The sequence below is a fragment of the Protopterus annectens genome, chromosome 13.part0 (assembly GCF_019279795.1).
Source record: "Protopterus annectens isolate FY-2018-M chromosome 13.part0, PAN1.0, whole genome shotgun sequence".
Taxonomy (NCBI): domain Eukaryota; kingdom Metazoa; phylum Chordata; order Ceratodontiformes; family Protopteridae; genus Protopterus; species Protopterus annectens.
Window position 1 is genome coordinate 805,758,824 of NC_056747.1, and position 23,926 is coordinate 805,782,749.

The 23,926-nt window shown below is 40.1% G+C and overlaps 1 protein-coding gene across 1 annotated transcript in view; it reads left to right on the plus strand.

The window, feature by feature from the left end:
• The window catches only part of RPS6KB1 (ribosomal protein S6 kinase B1), a 1,830,003-nt gene that overhangs the window by 658,668 nt on the left and 1,147,409 nt on the right, over positions 1–23,926 (plus strand). The gene's annotated exons all lie outside the window — the stretch shown is intronic.

The following is a 23,926-nucleotide window of genomic DNA, read 5'->3' on the forward strand; positions in this document are numbered from 1 at the left end:
GGGATGTGGGAGGAAACTGGAGCACCCGGAGGATACCAATGCGACCACAGGAAGGATATACAGACTCTGCACAGAAGGTACCCCAGCCGAGAATCGAACCGGAGAACCCTCTTGCTATGAGGCGGCAACGCTAACCGCTGCAGCACCGTGGCCGCCCTTCCTGTGGCCTCTTGATAAATAATATATAATATTGCATAAAGAACTGAGCATCTGATCGGTCTAACACACCTTTTGGAATGAAACAATAAACTGTGAAACCTACATAGAAGTAAAAATTTCAAGAAACAGAAAGTGATCCAAAATCTTACACAGGAAACAAATGCAATACCAGAAGAAAGGGCAAATTATTCTACTGGGAAATGATGACCTTTTTAATACATCCTGAAGATACATGACTATTAGGAAAATAAGGCATTATTAGATAGTTTGTGTGAATCTGCCAGTACAATTAGAAGCTCACCAGCAAGAATCAAGAGGTTTTAAGGAAACTACTTGTCCTAGTTTAACAGAACTGACAAAGAAATGCATATGAACTTTGTTTCAGTACAGCCAGTAGTAAAGCAATAAAACGAATCAGCTACTTCACTCAAAGCATTTGTCTTTGTAACTCATAGTAGTCTAAGAGGAACTTTGTGAGGTATTCAAAAGCCTTGAAAATTTTAAGTGAAAGACTGAGTCCATGCATGTGTATTTGAGCACAGAATTAAAAAAAAAAATCTAAAATGCTAACCTGTGATGTTATAACCATTTCATACACACACCACCTTTTCCGTGTCACTGCTGAATAAAGAAAGAGACAACAAATCAAATAATGCATTGTAGTAATAATTCAATAGGATAACCCACATTAAGTGTCAAAGATGAATTCATTATGCATCTTATGTGCTCTTCACTGTCAGTCGTTGCTCTTTCTGTTATTGTGATAATTCATTACTTCCTAAGCTTTAATTTTATGGCAGAAAGCAATAAGATTATGTGGGGAAAGACTGAAGAAAAAAGGGCAAAATGTGGCAAATATATATATATATATATATATATATATATAAAGTATTCCTTAAGGGAAACACACATTCTGTCTTATTACCACATTTAGCACTCAGTCAGATACCTAACAACGGTGAGCAAATGGTTAGTATATAGATGGCAGAGAAGGGTAAGAATAGGGTAGGCAGATTGGCCATTTAAAAAAGTGTGGGGGCACAGTGGTCCCGCGGTTAGCATGGCTGCCTCAGAGTGTGGTTTTCTGGTTTGGTTCTTGGTTGTAGTACCTTTTGTGCAGAGCATGCATGTGTCTATGCTGGTTTTTGGCAGCTGCTCCAGTTTCCTCCCACACCCTAAAGGCATGCCACAGATGAATTAGGAATCCTCCAAGTTGTCTGCAGTGATGCATATCATGTGTGGATGACGTAGTTTATTTTCTTTGTATCCAGTAAGTCCTAAAACAGGCTGCAGATCCTCTGCAGCTCTAAAATGGGTTAAGCAGGCAGTCAGCAAATTAATGAATTAATGAAATATTATGAATGTATGTTTATTAACAAAATGAAGTTTGCACTGAATGCATGTCAGCAGCAGTAATGACTCAAATATATAGTGTAATCTCAAAACTGCTTTCACTTTCTGTCTGACATTCAGCAAATTACATCTGTACTCTTCAGAAATAACCAAACGACTTCAATGTTCACATTCCTTCTGCTAAGAAATCTTCATAACAGTACAACATGCAGTACTGCACACTACACCATACTTACAGACTGTATAACTTCTTACTAAATAGCCCCATCCATATACAGCTGGTGCATATGTACAATTAGTGTCAAGCTGGCTGTTGAGACTATAAGTTGTGTTTGTTGGAATGTTCTTCAATTTTTATATTGTACCAGTTTACAGTTTAAATTAAAGGTTGTTGCCAGGCTTGGCCATTGAGTAGCCTAACAAATTTTCAGTTACCCCAAAATCGGAACGGCCACATGTGCACACATGATGACCTTAACCCCTCTCTTCACTGAACTAATTTAAGTTCCGCTCCGGACGTCAGAATATTTTTTTTTTTTACTTGTTGAAGCCAGCTTCCTGGCCACCCTGATGCTATAAAAGTGGGAAGGCACTTCTTCCTTCACTTCGCCCTATGGTTTTGTTATTTTGCGGTCTTCTCAGGCCCCTTCACTCAGAGACAGAGCGCCAAGAAGATCGCAAAATAACAAAAGTACATTAATTAAATAAACATATACATAAAATTTCACCCTTTACGAGGCCGGCTGTATGGCGCCCTAGGCGGTAGCCTAGTTCGCCTATGCCTAAGGCCGGCCGTGCCCCTACCATGTGTGTCTTGACTCAAAAGCTGTTTCAAATTAAAACCAGATTTAAAAACAATATGGGGTTTAAGCCAAGTCTGTTACCTACATCCTCACTCAATGGTAACAGTGTTGTCTAATAATAATTTGTAATGTCTGCACTTCAGCAGAAAATCCTAGACAGAGTACCTTAGAGTATTGTGGCCCTATCCTCTCATCTTTTGTCCTTTTCATGCCACACAAAAGCATAGGTGGAAAATTGGTAGGCCTCATAATAGTCACCTCTGTAATAATCTCCTCCATCAAACTGGTGCGATACCCCCATCTACAAACATATTTTTCAAAACATTACACAGTTTAATAAATGTCATCATGTGTTATCCTCCTGTAAATCCTTCCATTCTTCCAGTGTGTACAGATAAAGTCTTTTAGCAACTTCTACCTACATTTTAGTAATAATTCCCACTCTTGATGAAAAGGAATGTAGAGAAAGGGCAGTTTGTAAGGATTTCTAGGAGTCTTTAGTCTGAGAGCTCTATCTCCTCTACTCACAATACCCTGCTGTCCTACTCTGTCCTCAAATCTCATTTGCCGCCATCAAGAGAGGGTCATGTGCTTTCAGGTTCCACTGACTGTATCCATTTTGGATGGCTATAGACGTTTTTTTTGTGCATCTCCTCTAATCTTAAGTTTAGCTGTGTGTTAAATATTGGTGTTGGGTTATCATTAGGGTTTTTTTATTTTCTTGTGTGTTGATTGTTCCTCCCTTTTTTCTGGTGCCTTTAGTGAAAAAGGTATATATAGTGGTATATTATACAATGACACCCCCCCCCCATTAATATTCCAAAACGTGCACGCTGTTTGGTCAGCGTGCACGTTGTAAATCAGACTTATACTAATGGAAAAAGGCCCGGTCGCCTGGACTTTTTCCATTAGTGTAAGTTTTTTTTTTCTTACAGCAACAGAGAAAGCAAGATCTCTGTCACTTTTTAGAAAGTGTCTCACTATGTTAAAGGAGTTTAACATAGGGAGACAGCTTTTAAAAAAAAGCAATCCGTTGCTTTTTTTAAAGCTGTCTCGCTATGTTAAACTCCTTTAACATAGCGAGACACTTTCTAAAAAGCGACAGAGATCTTGCTTTCTCCGTTGCTTCCACCCACAGCTCTGATGTACTGCGTAAGCATAAGCATGCGCAGTACATCAGAACTGCCGCAGAATACTGGACAGCTGCGGAAGGGCAGCAAGGAGGCATTATACAATGCCATTATTTAAGAAAACTAAGTATTTTTTTTCTTAAATAATGTCATTAGTAGTAATAACTCACTTCTGGGTAATGCTGATACCCACGGTTGTCTTTGTTTGGCCACTCAGGCTTTGGCCTCATGACCAAACCATGCAAACCGTGGGTAAATCCAGCATTACCCACACCCAGGCGTGGGTTATTGCTTAAATATCTTTTTCCTATTGTATAAGTGTAGTTAAATAGTATTTCTGTAATTGATAGCTTTGCCATTAGATTAGTAAATTTTCGGTGTGTATTCTAGGATCTACCTCATAACACCGATGAGATCACCGACACCACAACACCGTCAGTTGAAAAACATGAAAGTTCACATGCCTGACAAACTACAATCCTGACAGGCAACAAAACAAATCCGTTTCCGAAACACACACAACACAAGCACACCAAAAACCTTACAAACCTACACTAAACCTGACATACACAACTATCTATGTACTAACCTTAACCCAAACCCTAGCCCAAAGGTCCGTCACTATCGCACACTTACCTTACCCGCACCCTAACCATAAAGTCCGCCACTATCGCACACTTACCTTACCCGCACCCTAACCCTAAAGTCCATCACTATTGCATACTTGCACAGTCGCGCTCGTTTTGCATGTTGGTGTTTTCAGTGTCGGGATTCCGAACAGTCGATAATTTTCGTTGTCAGTCTTCCGGTATCAGTCTTCTCGTTGTCGGCGTTTTCAGCTTTCGTTGTTCTCAGGTAGGTCCGTATTCTGGTAGTGTTTACTATACAAGGAAGTAGGTCTTACTACATTTATTCATTCTGAAAAAGTCTGTATTCTGAGTAGATGAAGGTTACTGTGTTTGATGGAATTTGCCTAGTGTTTTACATTACTTAGGCAGTAATACAGGTGCAAGTTTTAGACAAGAAGCTGTTGTGGTCTTAGGTTCATAGGTAGGTACTAGACTATCTGCCCTGGGGGCCTATACAAGCTCAGACAAAAAGGTACCCTGGCTTTTGCCACCCAAGAAAATTATTTTCCTGTGCCACTGTCGAGCAGAGCCACAGAAGTGATCCCCGGGGTGAATTTCCTATTTCCCATTCACTCATCAAGATTTTTCTTGAAGAGTGCTAATGAGGAGTTTTGTCTGATATAGATAGGTAGTTTATTCCAGAGTATGGGAAATCTCTGGGACAGGAATCAATCCCTCCGGCATGTTCTGTTTATTGTGGTGACAAGGTTTAGGTCCCTAGAGCGTGTAGCTCGGAAGGACTGGGATTTCTTTAACTGGAGCATGTCCAACAGCTCTGGGTTTGACATAGCTTTGTATGTTAGGCAGAGATTGCCTCTGAGTAGGCGATATGTGACGGAGTAAAGCTGGAGTTTTTTGAGACGGTCTGTGTAGGGCATCTGTTTGAGGCCAGTAATTAGGTTCATAGGTTTATACTAGGCTATCTGCCCTAAGGCATTTATAAGCCTAGCCCAAAGTTTTGTGGCTTACGCCACCCCTTATATGAAAAAATACTGTACCCATTAGTTTGTTGTGCCTCTGTCCAGCAGTGACACAGAGATGATTCCCGGGGTAAACCTACGATCTCCCATCCACAGGTCAAGATTTCTCTTGAACAGAGCCAGCGAGGTGCTCTGCCTCACATGGACCGGGATTTTATTCCACAGCATAGGGAGTCTCTGAGTGATAAATCTATCCCACCAGCACGTCCTATTTATATCCGTGCTAAGGTTTAAGTTGCTTGCTCTAGTGGTTTTGGTGGATTTGGATTTTTTGAGGTGGAGCATGTCCATTAATTTCGGGTTGGACATGGCCTTGTATGTCAGGCACATGTCACCTCTGAGCAGACAGTATGCGACTGAATAGAGCTGGAGTTTCTCCAATCTGGCAGCATATGACAGATTTTGGAGTCCCTTTATCCTTTTGGTGAGGAACTTTTGGGGTCTCTCCAATTGCTGCAGATGTCAGGTGAGATACATCCCAAATGGGGCATTGTACTCGATCATTGGTCTGATAAGTGAAGAGTACAGGGGAACAATGACCTCACTAGATCTGGATGTGAATCCTTCATGATCAGGTGGGCAATGTAGAAGGTCTTTCTAACCACTTTAGCAACGTGAGTGTCAAAAGAAAGGCCACTGTCAACCTGGGTCCCCAGGTCCCTGATAACCTCTTCTGTGCTTAGTGGATTGCCACCTATATAGTAGCTTGGGGTTACCTTGTTTTTCCCGAAGGGTATGACTATACATTTTTGGCGCTTAACTTCAGGCCATGGCTCTGGCACCAGCTATCTGTTTCCGTGAGTCCCTTCTGAAGGATATCCGTGTCCGATGCACTTTCCACTATGGCGCCCAGTTTGCAGTCGTCTGCAAACTTTGTCAGCCAAAGTCCTCCCATGTTGGCCTGTACTTCCGAGAAGTAGATGCCGAACAATAGGGGGCCAAGGACCGAGCCCTGTGGGACACCACTTGTGACCGGCTTGGAGTCTGACATAGCGCCAGCAACTCTAACCCTGTGGGTTCTGTCCTTAAGCCAGTTTGCAACCCATATTGTGACATATGGATTTACATTTAAGCTGGTAAGTTTTTCTACAATACCCGAGTGGGGTATTGTGTCGAAAGCCTTTGCAAGGTCAAGGTAGGCTGTATGGACTGCCTTTCCTCATCAATGGCCTTGGTGACTGTTTCAAGAAGTCGACCAAGTTCAAAAGGCATGATCTGCCCTTGACGGCCAAACTGGGTCGGGTCCAATGTCTGCAAGTCCCTATATATTTGTTTATGAGCTCCATTATGATCCTCTCCATAGCTTTGCAGACTAGACTTGTTAAGCTTATGGGGCGGTAATTACCAGGGTCCGTAGAGGCACCGCCTTTGTGGAGTGGGACCACAGTTGCCGTATGCCACTCCTTGGGCACGTATCCTGTGGTAAGGCTGAGATTAAACAGCTGCCTTATGTGCGGTTTAATTCCTCATTTAGCTTGTGTAGCACACAGCCGGGGACACCATCCGTCCCATTGATGCTGTGTTTTTAGCTTTAGAGAGAGCAGCTTTCACCTGCGCATTTGAGATGTCTGGGAGGCTACACTCCGCTGGGATAGTTATCTCTCCTTTAGGGGAGAGGGGTGAAGTTTGCACTGAACCTGTCTGCCAGTATGTTGGCAATGTCGGTGGGTTCAGTGATTTTTGTATCATTTTGGACTAATTCTGAGCATATCTGGGAGTTTCCACCCAGGTTCCTAACATAGCTGAAAAAGGCCTTATGATTGTCCTTTGAATCCATGGCAATTTTTCTCTCAAAATTGGCCTTAGTTGATTTTATGAGTGCTCGTATTTTTTACTAATAATGATCAGGGGTGACTTCCCTTTTATGGATTTTGTTCTATCATGTAATAGCTTTCTCCTCTTATTGTAAAGTTTGTTAATGGCTGGGGTCACTCAGACTGGACGTTTGCCCTTTGTGGAAAGAGTCTTGGTTTTATTTGGGATTGCCTGATCCATGCAGTCCTGGAGGTGTTCATAGAAGGCATTTGTAAGGGCTTCCGCAGCTTGGGTTGTGGTTTCCACTGGCTCAGGGGCCTTGAAGGATACAACACCAGTCTTGAGTAGTGTGAAGTTTGCTTTAGAGAAGTTCTTCACTGTGGTCTTTTTTGTTTGGGGTGGGGGCGGGATGTGGATTTCCAGTGAGATTAGTTTATGATCAGATCTCACCAATGAGGGATATACTTCCGGTGTGGAGCATTTTGTCTCCATGTTTGTGATAATGAGATCTAGTATATTTTCTCCTCTCGTGGGAACAGTGACTAGCTGTTCCATGGCATTTGAATTTATGAACTCCAGGAACCATTGGGCTAGAAAGTTAGGGCTTGAGTAATGTTCCCAGTCTATATTCGGGTAGTTGAAGTCACCCAATATGATGGTGTTTGGAGATACATTTATACCCTCCAGTGTCTTCAGGAAGGCTGTGTGGGGATCCTGAGTTTGAGAGGGTGGCCTGTAGCATGCTACAATTTGTAGAGCAGTTTTGCTTATGGTTAGTTGCACCTGGATGGTTTCCGAAGCTTCGTGCGTTGCCACCAACCTGGAGGTGTGGGTATCCTTTATCAATATGGATACACCCCCTCCTTTTGTGGTGTGGTGTGGGTTTTGGGGCCGGAACGCATGATATGAGGTAAAACCTAATAGTGCCAGGGTGCTCTTAGGAGCCTTGAACCAGGTTTCAGTTACAGCACAGACATCAATGTTCTCCATACTGAGAAGGGCCTCGAGTGCGTGCATTTTGAGATTTAGACTTCTGGCATTGAGCAGCATTACCCTCAGTTTCTTCCCATTTTTGTTTTTTAGGGTGGTAGGTTTAGAATTTGAGCCTTGCCTAAAAAAGGCACTATGGGGGTGGCAAGAGCCTTAGCCAATATCCGGAATCCCAGGGGTGACAGGTGCAAGCCGTGAAGCAGCGTGGCTTGTCAAGCATGTCATCCCAGGCAGACAGACACTGGATCCCCTTTGAATGACACCAGACATTAAGCCAATTGTTAAAGCTGATCATCTTGTCTCTATATTGTGGCATCATTCTTGGTGAAGGAAGGATACTGCTCAGGGTCAGGGTCATACCTGCCTGGACTACATAATTACGTCTCAGGTGCATGGACAATGACTGTGTCATATTTGTACTTGCCGTGGAGTGACCCGAGTGCTTGTGTTATGTGGCGGATTCTAGCGCCCGATAGGCAGCTTACTGTGACCCTCTCCTTGTTCAGCCTGGTGAGTGGGACGTCAGTGTGTCTGACTATGGAGTCACTTATGACAAGTATGTTTGGTGTTGTATTTGGCCTTAAGGGCTGTGACTGCTTTGCACACTGATTTTGAGGTTTATGTGTTGCTTGTGGGGTGTCTTGAGGTAGCAGTTGTTTAGGTGTCTGCTTTGGAGGCCTCTGCTGTTTAGGTAAATTTTTACTCAGAGCCTCCGAGTATGTCTTTGTGTGTTTATGTGTTTGATTCAGTGGTGTGGTAGCATTATGTGAGGCTGGTTTTGTGGTGTGTGTAGTTGCCTTCTCCTCCTGTCTGGTCTTGCCAGTCCTGAGTTGAGAGAGCTCAGCCTCCAGTTTGGCTAAATAGCTGCATCTCTCGCAAGTATTTGTGTTATGTGGGAGGAGGAGAGGGTTGTCTCTGTACATGAGGCATTATAACATTGCCTCAAGATTCCCAGATTCACCAGCTGGACCGGAGAGGAGATTGACAACTGACCTTTGGACATGCTAGAATAATATTGGGAATTCCTTAATAATTGAAAACAAGGGCCAGTGGGGAGTGAGGGTGTAGTGCTTTTAATTTTTAGTGCTGACTTATATAATTGCTTTAGTGAAGCAAGTGCCAGGTAACTTGAGTGCAATGTGTTACAAGTAACTAAATGCAAAAACGACAAACAGTAACTTTCTTTCAAGTGAAACAAGGAAATAAATACAGTAAGCAATGCAGATATCACTAGAGATCCACAGAAGCGCTGAGAAGCCGCATATTAGGTGGAATTAGCGTTCCAGGGAAATAACAAGTAAACAAACAACAAGCATATAAACAAAGCTAGATTCAGCAGGCCTGGATCTAGTCTGTGCTACAGCAAACAAGGTGTACCAATTTCAGTAAGATACAGTTCAAATATTCAGGCACTATAAACCTTTAACCAGAAATTCCCAGCTCAGAAGGGCAGAGTCCAGCCTCTTCTCCCACAAGAGTGCAGACCACGAACCTTCTTAATGTAAAATAACTGGCCTGAAGCCCAAGTGCTTAAACCAGAACTAATACACTTGGACACTGGGCTCTCAATCAGCAGTTCCCAACTTAGAAGGATGAAAGCTACCTGTCCTGCCACCACAGTGCTTGCCACAAACCTTCCTAATGTAAAACAACTGGTCTGAAGCCCAAGTGCTTAATCCAAAAGACTTAGAATGATAGCTACACTTTAATCAGGTTACAACCAAGCAGTAATAAATACAATTGAATACTTTAGAGAATGTCTGGATTAGTGCTCAAGTTACACAAACAAAGCTAGATCCAGCAGGCCCGAATCCAGTCTATGCCACAGCAAACAAGGCACACCAACTTCAGTAAGAAGCAGTTCAGATATGCATGCACTATAAGCCTTTAACCAGAAATTCCCAGCTCAGAAGGGCAGAGTCCAGCCTCTCCTCCCACAAGAGTGCAGACCACGAACCCTCTTAATGTAAAATAACTGGCCTGAAAGCCCAAGTGCTTAAACCAGAATTAATACACTTTTAGAATAACGGACACTGAGCCCTCAATCAGCAGTTCCCAACCTAGAAGGATGTAAGCTACCTGTTCTGCCACAACAGTGCAGACCACAAACCCTCTCAGTGCAAAACAGCTGGTCCGAAGCCCAAGTGTTTAAACCAAAAGGATTAGAATGAGTTACACCAAGCAGTAATAAATACAACTGAGTATTTTTAAGATGATGCAAAAGTAAAATGAAGTAGGTAGAAACACAAGTACAGTAAAAGCAGATGAAATTTTTTTTTTTTTTTTTAATCTGAACAAGTGCTGAGATCAAAGAAACAGATTTGAGTGCTAAAACTAGAAAACTGGCTAGTTATAAGAAAAAAAACAAGCTAGAAGGCTTCCCTCAAACACAGAAGGGCTTGGGGGCTCAGAAGCCTACAAATAGTCTATACCACTTAACAGGAAAGGCAGGAAATAAGCTTAATTTTTTTTGTCTGTTTCCCAGATGCTCTCTTTGTACACAGTAGGAGTGCCTGAAATCAGAATATGATCTCACTGCACTCAGTTGAGTGAGCAAATGAGATGGGCCCAGAGGCAGGCTGAGGGGCGGGCAGTTTCAAGGCCACTAAGATTAACACCAAAACAAAAACAGGGAGGGTGGGTGAGGTATTTCTGCGGCCTTTCCAGTTGTAGCTGTCTTGTGAGGTACATACCAAAAGGGGCATTGTACTCTATAATGGGTCTAATGAATGATGAGTAGAGGGGAACAATGACCTCTTTTTTTTCTGAATGAGAAACCTTTTGTGTTGAGATGTGCCACGTAGAAGGATTTCCTGACTACTGTGGTGATGTGATTATCAAAGGAGAGACTACTGTCCAACTGTGTCCCAAGGTCTCTTATCACACTTTCGGTGTTAAATATACTACCGCCTATGTTTTAGTTCATGAGTACAGAGTTTTTACCAAAGGGGGTGACAATGCACTTTTTGGTATTGAGCTTGAGGCCATGGCTTTGACACCAGGCATCTGTCTCAGTGAGGCCCTTTTATAGGATGTCCACATCGTTAGGAGTTTTGATTATGGCTCCTAGTTTGCAGTCATCTGCGAACTTCGTTAGCCAAAGACCTTCTGTGTTAGCCTGTACTTCAGAGAAGTAGATACCAAATAGGAGAGGACCCAGGACTGAATCCTGTGGTACTTCACTTGTCACTGGTCTGAAGTCGGATTTGGAGTCTGCTACTTTCACAGTGTGGGATCTGTCAGTGAGCCATTTGGCAACCCATCTTGTGACATAGGAATTTATACCTAGTTTAGTGATTTTATCTTTAATTCCAAAGTGGGGGATGGTGTTGAAAGCCTTGGCAAGATCTAGATAGGCTGTGTGAACCACCTTACCTTCATCTACAGCTTTGGTGACTGCGTCAAAGAAGTCTGTCAGGTTTAAGAGACATGACCTGCCTTTTACAAACCTAAACTGGGTGGGGTCCAGTGTTTTGGAGATTACCAGTGTCTTTGTTTATAAGTTCCATGATGATGCGTTCCATGGCCTTGCAGACCAGGCTCGTCAGTCTAGTGGGGCAGTAGTTCCTGGGGTCCGTGGTGGCTCTCCCCTTGTGGAGTGGGATAACCGTTGCTGTGCTCCATTCAGCAGGCACAAAGCCTGAGGTGAGGCTATGATAGGTGGGGTGCCAGTTCGTTCTGTAGTTCGTGTAAAACGCAGCCTGGGATGTTGTCTGGTTCCATGGATGCTGTGTTCTTGGCTTTGGAGAGTGTGGTTTTTACCTGTGCAGCCATGATTACAGGAACTTTGCATTCTTCCGGTATGGAGGTGGGCTCTTTAGGGGGTGAGAAGGGAGTAAAGTTAGCACTGAACCTATCTGCCAGGATGTTGGCAATATCAGTTGGGTCTGTATAGTTAGTGCCATTGTGCTGTAACTCAGAGCAGAACTGAGTGTTGCCATTCAGATTCTTGACATAGGTATAGAATGCTTGTGGTTGTCTTTAGAATCAGTGGCAATTTTGTTTTCGTAACTAGCTTTGGAGGATTTTATCAGGGATCGCAGCTCCTTACAGAGGCTGACCAGGGAGCTCCTCCACTCATGGGATTTTGCTCTCTTTTGCAGCAGTTTCTTCCTTCTGTTGTACAGTTTATTTATGGCAGGGGACCACCAGATTGGCTTCATTTTTTTTGGAGGATAGCGTCTTGGTTCTGCTTGGGATAGCACGATCCATGCACTTGTGTAAGTGCTTGTAAAGTGCAGTTGTGTAGGATTCAGTAGTTGGAACTGTGTTGTCCATCTGCATGGGTGTCATGAAGTTCACCACTTCTGTCTTAAGAAGCATGAAGTTGGCTTTGGAGAAATGTTTGGTCATGGTTTCCTTAATGGGGGTGGGGGTAGGATGTGGATATCTAGGGAAATTACCTTATAGTCAGATCGGACCAATGAGGCGTTGACTTCAGGTGTGCAACACTGGTCACTCATGTTGGTAATGACTAGATCTAGGATATTGTTGCCCTTGGTGGGGGTGTGGATAATTTGATCCAGGGCATTGGAGTTTATGAATTCTAGAAAGCGTTGAGCGAAGGAGTTGGTACATGAGTAGTTTTCCCAGTTAATGGTGGGGTAGTTGAAATCATCCATTATTAGGATGTTTGGTTGAACCCTAATATTTTCCAGTACATCAAGAAAAGAGGAGTGTGAATCCTGGGGCATGGTGGGGGATCTGTCGCAAGCTACAATTTGGATTGCAGTTTTGCCCAGAATTAGTTGCACTTGGATAACCTCAGCTGCATTATGCTGAGCAACTAGCCTGGAGGTGTGGATATCCTTAATTAATTTGGAGACACCTCCGCCTTTGGTGTTCTGGTCCAGGTTACATGGCCGAAAAGTGTGGTATGAGTTATAGCCTGGTAGTGCAGGGGTGCTCTCTGGAGCCTTGAACCAGGTCTCAGTCACTGCACAGATATCAATGTTCTCCATTTTAAGGAGTGCCTCGAGTGAGTGCATTTTGAGATTTAGACTTCTAGCACTGAGTAGCATCACCTGCAGTTTTTGCTTGCCTGTTCCTGTTATGATGGTGAATTTGTCATTAGAACCTTGCCTAAAAAAGGCACTATAGGGGTGGCAAGAACCTTAGCTAGTATCTGGAATCCCAGGGATGACAGGTGCAGGCCATCTCTGGCAAAGAAAAGCATTGTGGTCTGTTGACTATGTCATCCCAGGCAGACAGATACTGGATCCCTTTAGAATGACACCAGAAGCTTAGCCAATTGTTGAAGTCTCTCATTTTGTCCTTGTACTGTGGCATCATTCTGGGTGATGGCAGAATGCTACTCAGGGCTGGGGTCATACCTGCCTGGGCTACAAGATCGGAGAGCTCTTCCATGTAGACCAGGGAGGTACGTCTCAGGTCATTCATGAGGGTAAAAGTTCAGAAGTATTCAGAGTTGATGTAATAGAACTAACTTTTAGTTAAGTTAAAGGAAGAGAAATGGAAAAGACTTTTAATGCAACCATAACAGCACGCTGAAGAAGAAAACAGGAGAGAGAGAGACCTGATATAGTAGTACTAATTAACATGTGAACAGCTAGCAAACAGGAGAGTAAAGGGACAAGTGAGATCACAAGCCAAGATGACCATTTTGCATGCTTAATACAAGTCTTTCAGTAACGTATGTAGAACTGCAAGGTTAAATAGTGTGGGACAAGGGAACACTACTCTTAACAGATGCATATATTGCAGAATGAGAGTCTAACAATAACCTAATAGACCTAGCAAACTGTAAATCATAATGAGCTACAGAATACTTTCAACAATAAAAAAAAAAATAACTTTAGTAAATACAGGTAAATGCAAACTAATGCCACCAGTTGCAGTTCCAGCCTCAGCACTCAGGTTAAAAAAGGAAGATATGAGATGCGTTTGCATTTTGCTTGTATACGTCCAGTACAAGTTGCATTACATAGATGGATTGGTTAGGCATAAAAATGCATTAACTAGGGAGAAGAGTGGGAGTTCAGCAGTACTGAGTAGCTGCATACAATGTAAGTGAAAGGATGGCAGAAATATTGAAACCTATGCTACAGATCAGGAAGTGCTGCAAAAAAAATTGACTGTGAGCAAGGAAATTGGACAAATTATGAAGGAACGGTATTATTCCTTTCTTAACGTCTTGGTGACCCAGTGCACAAGATGCAGTCCCATTGAATTCAAAGGCACCTTTTAAAAATAGTACCCATGAGGAATGCTTTTTGCAGTCAGTACACAAGGTATGTCGGATAAAGAAAAGTGTAACAAAAACTGTTCTGTAATCAAAAAAGAGACAGAAACAAGATTTTAATATGGAACACATAAGGGGAGCATTTGTGAATAGTAAATGTTACCACTTTAAAAATGTAGTAAAAGCATGCTTAGAGTAAAGACAACCTAATTACAAATACTGTGTTAAGCTGTACAGTCTGAAGTTTAAGAGCAAAGATTCTCTAAAACAGCATGAGATGGTAGTGTAAGTTGACTGGCTTGGAAAGAAAGAAGGGGTGAAAAAGGGAAAGGAAAAAAGAAAGCTAAACAAGCCACAAACTGAATGCTTGCATTTAGTACCAAAACTCTGTCACCAGTACTGTATAGAAAGTCAGCATTCAAGAATAAAACAACATACAAAGTCTTCTACTAGTCACTCTATAATCTAAAAATTCAGTTATTCACAATGAATAAAGACAAGGAAGGTAAAATATGTAAATTAAACATCACAGGTTACGGGAAATCACAGTACTTGCTACACTGCTGCCTACCATATGCTGATTTAAACAAATACTTAGGAAAAGAGAGAGTGTTGAAGAGTCTGGCTGTACTAGTAAAGTTGGGAAATCGGACAGAGGAACAGAGCAGACAGTCATTGAAAATAAAGCTGTACAAGGTGTGTTTTAAGTGTAAGGGACCACCATGCTTAAAGTAATAAGAACAAAGAAGAATGGACTGTGATGAGCAAAAGCCATTGTGCAAGAGATTAAGAAAGAAAGCAGTAAGTGAAATGGAGTTGCGCTTCAAAGGGCTAATGAATGAGGAGAGTACAAGCACCATCTGTCAATGGAGAACCAGGGTGAAATGAGGTACTGAATCACATCATAAATAAGAAAGTCAGAGGAAAAGCGAAAGCAAGAATACAGGAGAAGGCAGGACCATAATAACCAGAATGTAGTGAAATGAGAACGGTGGAAGGTAAAAAATGATAGACACGTAACAGTTGAGAGGAGGAGATTGTGAATAAGACTGAAAAAGAAAGGCTGTTAGCACTAGAGACACATAGAGTATTGAGGAAAGAGGGAGGAAAATGGAATGGTGTTGCTTACATGAGGAATTTTTCTTATTGTCAGTAGTAAATTGCATGGAGAATTGCAATACAATAGAGAGTCGATTATCCGAATGTTGATTATCCAAAATGTCAGTTATCCGAATCCAGCCTTCCAAAGTTTTCGGTAGGAAAAATTAAAGTGTGAATATATAAACGTTAGACGTATTCACTTATGTGTGTGTGTTTTTTTTTAGCTCATAGCGTGGTCATATGTGAAAAATATTCTTTATTGTCCACTGGAATCCATGAATGGTTGAAAAGTATATTCCTTGTATATAGAAGAAAAAAAAAAGATTTTTAGAAGTTTTATCCCATGTTTGATTATCCAAAATACCCTAAGTCCCAGTTAGGTCGGATAATCAACTCTCCAATCACATCAGGAAAATCAAACAGCCAAGGTAACCTATCACTCAAATGTCCTCACATACCTTTCCCAGGTCATAGAACTAAGTCCTTACATAGAATAAGTAGGCAGTGATGCAGGATGCAGTCTTTGATGGGGAGTATTTTAACCCTGAGGGTCAGGCTCCAGAAGTTTTCGGGGTTGATGTTTCAGAACTGCCTCATAGGTTAAAGGAAGAGAATTGTGAGACAGTTTGTATGCCGCTCTAACATCACAGAAAAATAATTAGGTAATAATGCACAGGCAGATTTTTGATAATGATATCATTTTTCTTCCTCTTAACTGTCTTTTTTATCGTGGAATGACTAATTCATTGGTTACCTACTGGAAGTTAATGTTTGAGCTGTTTAACTTTTATAAGTTAGTTATTCCATATTTAATCAACATGACTAAATATTTCGGCTTTCCATGATGGCTGCATACTGATGAACAGCTTATCATGGCTATCCCAACATGAAAAAAACTGAAACATAACGGCCAGGAGCTCTGTCAATTTTAGTAAATTCAATAACTGGTTAGTAAGTACAGTGCCTGGATCCTAACAAAGAAGAAACTACGAAAACCTGAAAGAAAATCAACTAGAAAAGGTGAAGGGAGAATGCTGACTGTGAAGAATCCTACAGCTGTTCAACAAAAAGCAGTTCAAGCTTCAGCTTTATTTTATTATTTTATTTATTTTACATTTGTTAACCGGGCTGGTCCAACTGGATGCATATCCTTTTTCAGTAGAGGCCCGAGGAGAAAAGCTCCAATCATAATCTTAAAACACAAAATCTCAAAACAAGTTATATAAAAAATCCAGGTTATAACAATGCAAGTTACAAAAAGTATAAATAAGTAGACGTTGTACATTTACAAGGTTAGTAAAAAAAGTCCATTTACATAGAAGTATAATGAGACAAAGATCAATCATCTGGTAAAACATGACAGGGAAATATAATATACTAATAGAGTATATCAAGTTCAAGAGTCACCATCTTATATTTGTGGTAAAAATGTATTTCCAGATAAGTGATAAGGGAACAAGAATTAGGAGATGAGGACTGGATAGATTTGGTGTGAAGGTATGAAATATTAGCTTAATCAGGTTCAGGACATGGGCATAGCCATAGTGTCTTGAGATATTCTTTAAGGTTCTTTTTGAACTGTTTGTGAGAGGTAGTATTTCTGAGGTAGATTGGGAGGGCGTTCCATGGCTTGCCAATGGAGTTGGCGAAGAGGGCATCGCCACCAGAATTATTGGCTTTAATGGTTAGGATCTGGGTGCTGTTGGAAGATCGGAGACTGTTTAGGTTAGTGTATGGTATCAGTATACTACACAGAGCGGGGGTTCTGTCTGGTTGGTTGATTATTTTCCATGCTTCAGAGAGTTGGTTTAGTTTGAGAAGATTGGGCAGTTCCAACCACCCAAGTTGCCTCAGGTTATGACAATGGTGGGTGCGATATGGAGAACCTGTTATAAATCTAGTAATGTGGTGGTAGGCCTGGGAGAGCATGTTTAGTTCACGTTTATGGAGGAAAGAAAGGACTGGGGAGGCATAGAGGAGTGTAGAGAGGAGATGTGTGCGGGCAATGGTAAGTTTAGCAGTCGGAGTAAGAAAATTTTTTATTCTGTACATGGATCCAAGTTTTTTGTTAACAGATTTAACTGTTTGGGTGATGTGTATGTCAAATTTGAGCTTATGGTCAATAGTTACTCCTAGTAATTTGGTATTGGTGACAGGGGTTATGATAGTCTCATTGTTGGATTTGATACAGAAGGCATTACTATCTGTGTTTGGGAGTTCTTTAACTGGGGTAGAGAAGACGTTGGGAAAAAATAATAGTAATTTGGTTTTGGTTGGGTGCAAGACATGACTTCCAGTAATCTAGAGGGAAAAATAAGTCAAATGTGTTCAGAGATTATTAGAATAAACAAAACACAGAAGGAGTGTATCAACTCAAATAACAAAAGGCTGGAAAAAAAATCGAAGAAGCTTTAAGCAGAAATTGAGATAAGCTGATAAAACTGGAAAAATCAGAGTTAGAAATGATGAAAAGGCTAGCTGAGTATGAGACTGACCAAGAAGAGATTTTCAAAAATGGTAAAATTAGAGGGCAGAGCACATAGGGAAAATGAGATTTTTTGCAGTACCACAGAAACTAGAAGGACCAGACTTTATTAATTTTATGAAGGCACACATATGCAACTGGACTGGTATTCCACAGCAGGAACTGTTAATTGAAAGGGGCCTGTGAAAGCAGCCCAAACCTGCATTAGTAAAGATGCAAACCTACCAGCAAAAATAGTTGATCCTGACAAAACTACGGCAAAAGGGCAAAATATTAAAAGTTAGAGAGAGTCGAGTGTTTGTGGAAAATAAGTCACTGTACAACCAGGTAGAAGAGAAACCAATTTATTTCAGTAATCAGGGAATGTTGAGAGGCAAGTGTGAGATTCAAGCCGCTGTATCCAGCTTTATTCAGAATACTTTTTTATCTCTGAAGGATCAAAGTAATTTTTTTGATGCAGAACAGGCTAAGGAGGAAATACAAATGTTTGTCCAACAAAAAGTGAGGTGTCAAGCAGAAAGGGACTCTGCTTCTTATTCTTTTGGTAATAGAGCATAAGGAAAGACTTTGCCATTGAAACCTTTTATACTGTTCCAAAGGAGAGTGCTTGAAAGGCAGAGAAAAGTACAGGAGTTGACTAGAATAATTGGGAGTACCCTGGAATTGAACCGAAATTAGGAGTTGGGGGATGGAGATGAACAAGAAGACCAGCAACGTGGAAATTAGTGAGAGACTGCAAAGCATCAGGTGCATTTCTGAAATATGTCTGTAAGAGAAAAAGTGTAATTTTTGCTGACTGTTAAACTTGTAGAGAGCTGAAAAGCATTTGCTTCACTTCATGATATTAATGTTTGGTAGGAAACTGAGGGAAGGGAGGAAGAAGAAGAAAAAAGATCACTAAAAGTAAAACAATTTCTTTTAACTGTATTTCATGAAACTATTTATTACATAAATTGTATGTTTTATAATAAACTATTTTTGCTTCTTGTATGTGATAGTTAAAGTAAACTGATGCCTTTCATTTCTTTTCTTAGTATTAAGAAATGTAGGCATTGTAGTACAAAAGGAGAAGAAAGGCTAGGCAAGGCAAAAGCATGTTTAAGTTAACAGGCTGTAATCCTGGTTTGTCACAAGTCATAGTATATGTAGAGCTAATATGTTTTCTCTTACTTTTGCATAGGTATACCATTGCTGTAATATAATAAGTTTTAAGTGGAAATAAGTAAATATGAGAACACTGAATATAATGAAAAGTTTTCCTTTAACAGTAAATGTTTCAGCTTGGTTTTCAAGCTGCAGCAGAGGACTGCATTTTTTATCATACGTTTCCATGGAGACGGGCTGATAATAGGGCAATAAACAGCTAGAACACTGGTTTCTTTAAGGCTATAAACTAATGTTTTCTGAAAGCACACAGGTTGTTTTCACATCTGTGAGGGGAGTAAAGATTAAAAAACACAGATGCCAGTTACTGTAGAAGCACAGCCCGTAACGTTTGTCTTCCCATGGATAACCTTAATTTCAAGTTAATTAAGACGTGCTAGCAGCAGTCTGTTTAGGACAATGTTCCTGTTAGGAGGGTTTGACTTCATTATTTGAAGCTGTACATAGTTATGCGTGTTTGTATTCAGTTAAAAAGTTATGGGAGTGGTCTGGGGTGTGTTTGTTGAGTGGGTTTTTATAAGCCAAAAAGTCTTGTACAATGTGGCATAGGTTCCAGTATTGATGATAAGAACAAAAAACTGTATAAAAGAATAAACTGCCAAGCACTAGTGGGTGCATGTATTACTTAAGATGGAAATGGGCATTTTAAAAAGCTGCCATATATAGTAGGTGGAAAAAATTACTTCTTACCATAATGGTGACACTTTCCATAGTATCTTGGACTGTGAATGGTCGCACAAGTATAGACAAAAGGGAAATATTTTTAATTGTATTAAGAAATGCAAAGTGCAAAATAGCAGTGCTATAGGAGGCCCATTTGTAAAGAACTGAGCATGTGGATTTGATAAAAGGATTTTGGGATGGATTTTCAGCCGAATATTAGGAACAAAGGAAAAGAAGTGTGCTTATTAATTGCTAGAGGAGCTCCAATAGCGGTAGAAGAGGAAAAACTAGATAATGATGGCAGATGTGTGGTACTAAGTGGCTACTGGCAAGGGATGAGGATTACACTGGCATATACTTATATTCCACCTAAAACAGTTAATGTGCAGCTTAAAAAATGGAAGAAGTAATCTGTTTTCAGAAAGAAATATTACTTGAAGGTGGGGACTGGAATTTGATTTGCAACAATGAGGGTGTATCTGAGGGGCTTAGAAGGGAAAATATAATAAAAGGGGTAGATTTCTGAAGGAATTTATGAAAGTGTTTGGTATGAGCAACGTGAATTCAGTAGTAGAAACTGCGAGAAAATGTGCATATTATTCCCCAAAGTACAATGACTGGGATAGACTAGACAGAAATTATATTTCTCAGGAGCATATGCATTTGATTAAGAACTTCAGATCACACACTAATAATTGCTAAGATAAAAATGCAGGGGTAATGAAGTAAAGATGAGACACTAGCAGTTCCCAACCTACCTGTTAAGAGAGAAATTTAAGGAATGGGTAGTGGAAATTATTTGGGAGTTATTAGAGAAGATAGAAAGTACTCCAGAGGTTGTAGCTAGTGAGTGACATAAAATGAACATGAAGTTTAAAGATAGGGAAGAAATAAAAGAAAAAGAGATCTGGTTAAGAAGTAACAAGAATTATTTAGAGGGACTGGCAAAGGTTAAAACATTACAGAATAAGGGGAATCTCTCCGAAAAGAACAGATGCAACTGCAGAGTGCTAAAAAGAAAATAATGGAGTACTTGGATAATATGCATGAGTTTACAAAGATTGCTGTTAAGTAACTACTTTTGATATCTCCAGAGCACAAAAACTTTTGGCACAATGACTTAGGCAGCAAAAAGTTTAAAGGGTTGTTGCCAGACTTATGGAGCCTTTAACAAGAAAAATAACCAGATGTCATGTAGAGGGATTAGAGGTTTTTCAGAAAGTTTATTAACATTTGTATAAAGCAGAGGTGTGGAGAAATCAAGAAAAAGCACAAATGGAAATATTTATGAAAGGCTTAAATATGTCAAGTTTAGAGGTAGGTAAGGCTCATAATTAACAGTTAAGATATGAGGAGAAAAAATATAAACAGTGATACATAACCAATCTGCAGAAAAGTCTCCAGGAATAGATGGTATTGTGGACGTTTGGAAACTAGGAAGAAAGAAAATTATAAAGATCTGGAAGGTTTTCTTTAACAGTATTTTAAAATATATCATCCAGGAAAAGCTGTGGTGGCTGTAATATCTAAAGCTGGTAAAGACCTTTCAGGTCCAGCTTCATATATGCCCATTAAAGTTTTAAACCATGATTTTAAATTGTTTGTAATGGCAAACAAATGGCAGAAGTGATGCCAAAATTGATAGATATGGGATCATTTTGTTTTGTGGAGGGGATGCAAACATTTGACAACATTAATAGGACACTAATGATCCAGAGGGAAGCAGAATGTAAGAAAATAACACTGTTGGTGGGTCTTGATGTAGAGGAAGCATTTGACAGAGTAAGCTGGGAATTTATGAGCAGGGCAATGGAAGCATTTCCATTCCCTGATACAATAACATTTATTAGAAGGATATAGGAGGGGTTGGAGGCAAAAATCAAAGTGGGAGGGTTCTTCTCTGGTAAGTTGTCTCTAAACAGAGGAACCAGACAGAGGGGTATCCTCTTTCCCTTGTATTATTTTTTTAAACAAGAAACATCTTTATTAAATTATCACTTATGACATAGGCAATCATAAATTTATATAAACGAAAACAAACCATATTGACATAATCTTAGTTGCATGCATTTTACATCATGAACCTTATTGACATAATTTTAGTTGCGAACATTATACATCACTTATCTACCCATTCTTTTTCAGTCAAACATTAAATAGCTTTTTCAGATCACTACATAAGCCCATGTCCAAAAGATGAAAATATAATTCAGAGTCCAACTACAGAGGTAGACAGACAGTGGAATTATATTGGGAAGTTACAAAAAGCTTCTTTTAAACCTCATTCTCTCCCTTGTATGTATTATTCCAACATTTCCTGTTTTTTTGTTGGGTAATGTGCTCCTACCCTTTTTTAAAGATCTCAATTCCAGTTGTTTTATCTGTGTTACTATATTCACTACTTCTAGTACAGTTGATTAAGACTTTGATTTCCATTTTCTAGTACTTGCTTTTTTAGCAGCCACCATAATTAGACTCAGCAAGGCTTTACTATGTCTAGGAAATTCCGATTCTGTCTCATCGCTCTGAAAAATAATTTCCCTAGTTACACCAATTTGCTCACCCAGTATCTCTGATAGAGTAGTCTGCAGAGAATCTTTAAAGTCTGCCAACGCATTACACTCCCAGAAAATATGTTCCGAATTACCTCTTTCTTCTGCATCGCATCACCAACATTTGCTGTCTACCCGAGGAGCAATTCTCTGGAGTCTACTTGGTTTACGTAAATATATCTATGTAAATATTTCCAAGCAAAAATTCTAAATTTTCTAGATTTTCTTGCTTATTTGGGAGACATACATGTATCCCCCATTGCTTCTTTGTGAATTGCTTATCTAGTTTCTCTTCCCAATCCTTTCTACCCTCATCTGATTGATTTTTATAGTTATCATGCAATATTTTATATTCTCTACTAATTAGAGCATTATTCATTTTTTAACCGCAGCTTCTGTTCTAGATTTTACTGAAAACTCCACCAGTGCTGGCCTTTCGTTTACCCCCCCCCCCCCAAAAAAAAAATCTTTCTCTTTGCCTATACTCTGATATCAATCTTTGATAGAGAAGGTAATCTCTAACCAGCAGTACAAATAAATTCTTGATATCTTCCCATTCTATTACCTTTCTCTCTCTTGTTATTTGCTCCCACTACCTTGGTTCCTTTGCCAATTTTCTTCAATAACTTTCAGCCCCCTATTGCCTATTCTCTGTATCCCTAATTGCATTCATCCCTATCGGCAGAATCTCCTTTCTCCATTCCGATGTTGTGTCTTATTGCTTAGAATACTTTCTGATACTTTATGAATATAATGTTCTATATGATTAGTATTATTCTCCTTAAAGGTCTGCATCCAAAATTCCAATTTCTCCTTGTTTCTTGAGCCCCCCCCCCCCCATTTCATCATCACCCCTTTCCAGTTTGAATTATAGGTTTCTGCTTGTGCTATGTATAGGAACTTAACTGTGAAACTCTGAAATACCCCTTCAGATCGGGTAATCCCAGTCTGCCTTGTTCTTTTGAAAGAATCAACTTATCCTCCTTGACTCTTGCCATCTTCTCCTACAGGATAAAATCCTTCAGCTCTTTATTAATTGCTCTGGTTGATAAAAACATGCCTGACCTGTGTATAAAACTATAGGTACTAAAAACATTTAACGGTAACTTACCGTCCATTTCCATATAACAGAGCTTCCGGTTTCTCAGTTTTTGTATTATCTTTTCTTTAGTCTCTTCCCACATATCCCTAGCTGCTACACCAAAATCATTTTTAATCCATACTCCAAAATGCCACATTTTATCATGTCCTCATAAATATGGATATTGCTGAACCAATTTGTGTGCAGGTACTTAATTTACCATTGTTGTTTTTGTTTTAGCTTTATTAATTTTGTATCCCCAAAAAATTTGAAACTGTCTAAAAATGTTCCACAATACTGTGTAATGTCGTTTTCTGGTTTTGTCAGGTGTAACATAATATCATATGCAAACAGAGCCAGCTTTTCTTGACTACCATGCCAATTATATCCTTGAATTTCTGAGTCCCTTATTTTCTTTGCCAGTGGTTTTAAATGTAGTGCAAATAACAAAGTGGAAAGAGGACACCCTTGCCTGGTTTAAGCTAAAATTAACAGAGAGGAAACCATCCACTTTAGTTTTTGCCTGTTATCCCTCATATATCTTCTTAATGAACTTTATAATTTTATCAGGGAATGCAAATGCTTCCATTGCCCTGCTCATAGAGTCCCAGCTTACTCTGCCAAATGCTTTCTCTGCATCAAGACCCACCAACAACAGTGGTATTTTCTTACATTCTGCTTCCCTCTGGATCATCAGTGTTCTGTTAATGTTGTCAAATCTTTTCCTCCCCTCCATAAAACCACATTGATCCATATCTGTCAATTTTGGCATCACTTTTGTCATTCATTTAGCCATTATAGATGTAAACACTTTATATTCATGGTTTAGTAATGAAATGGGGCTGTATGAAGTTGGATCTGATGGATTGTTAACTCTCT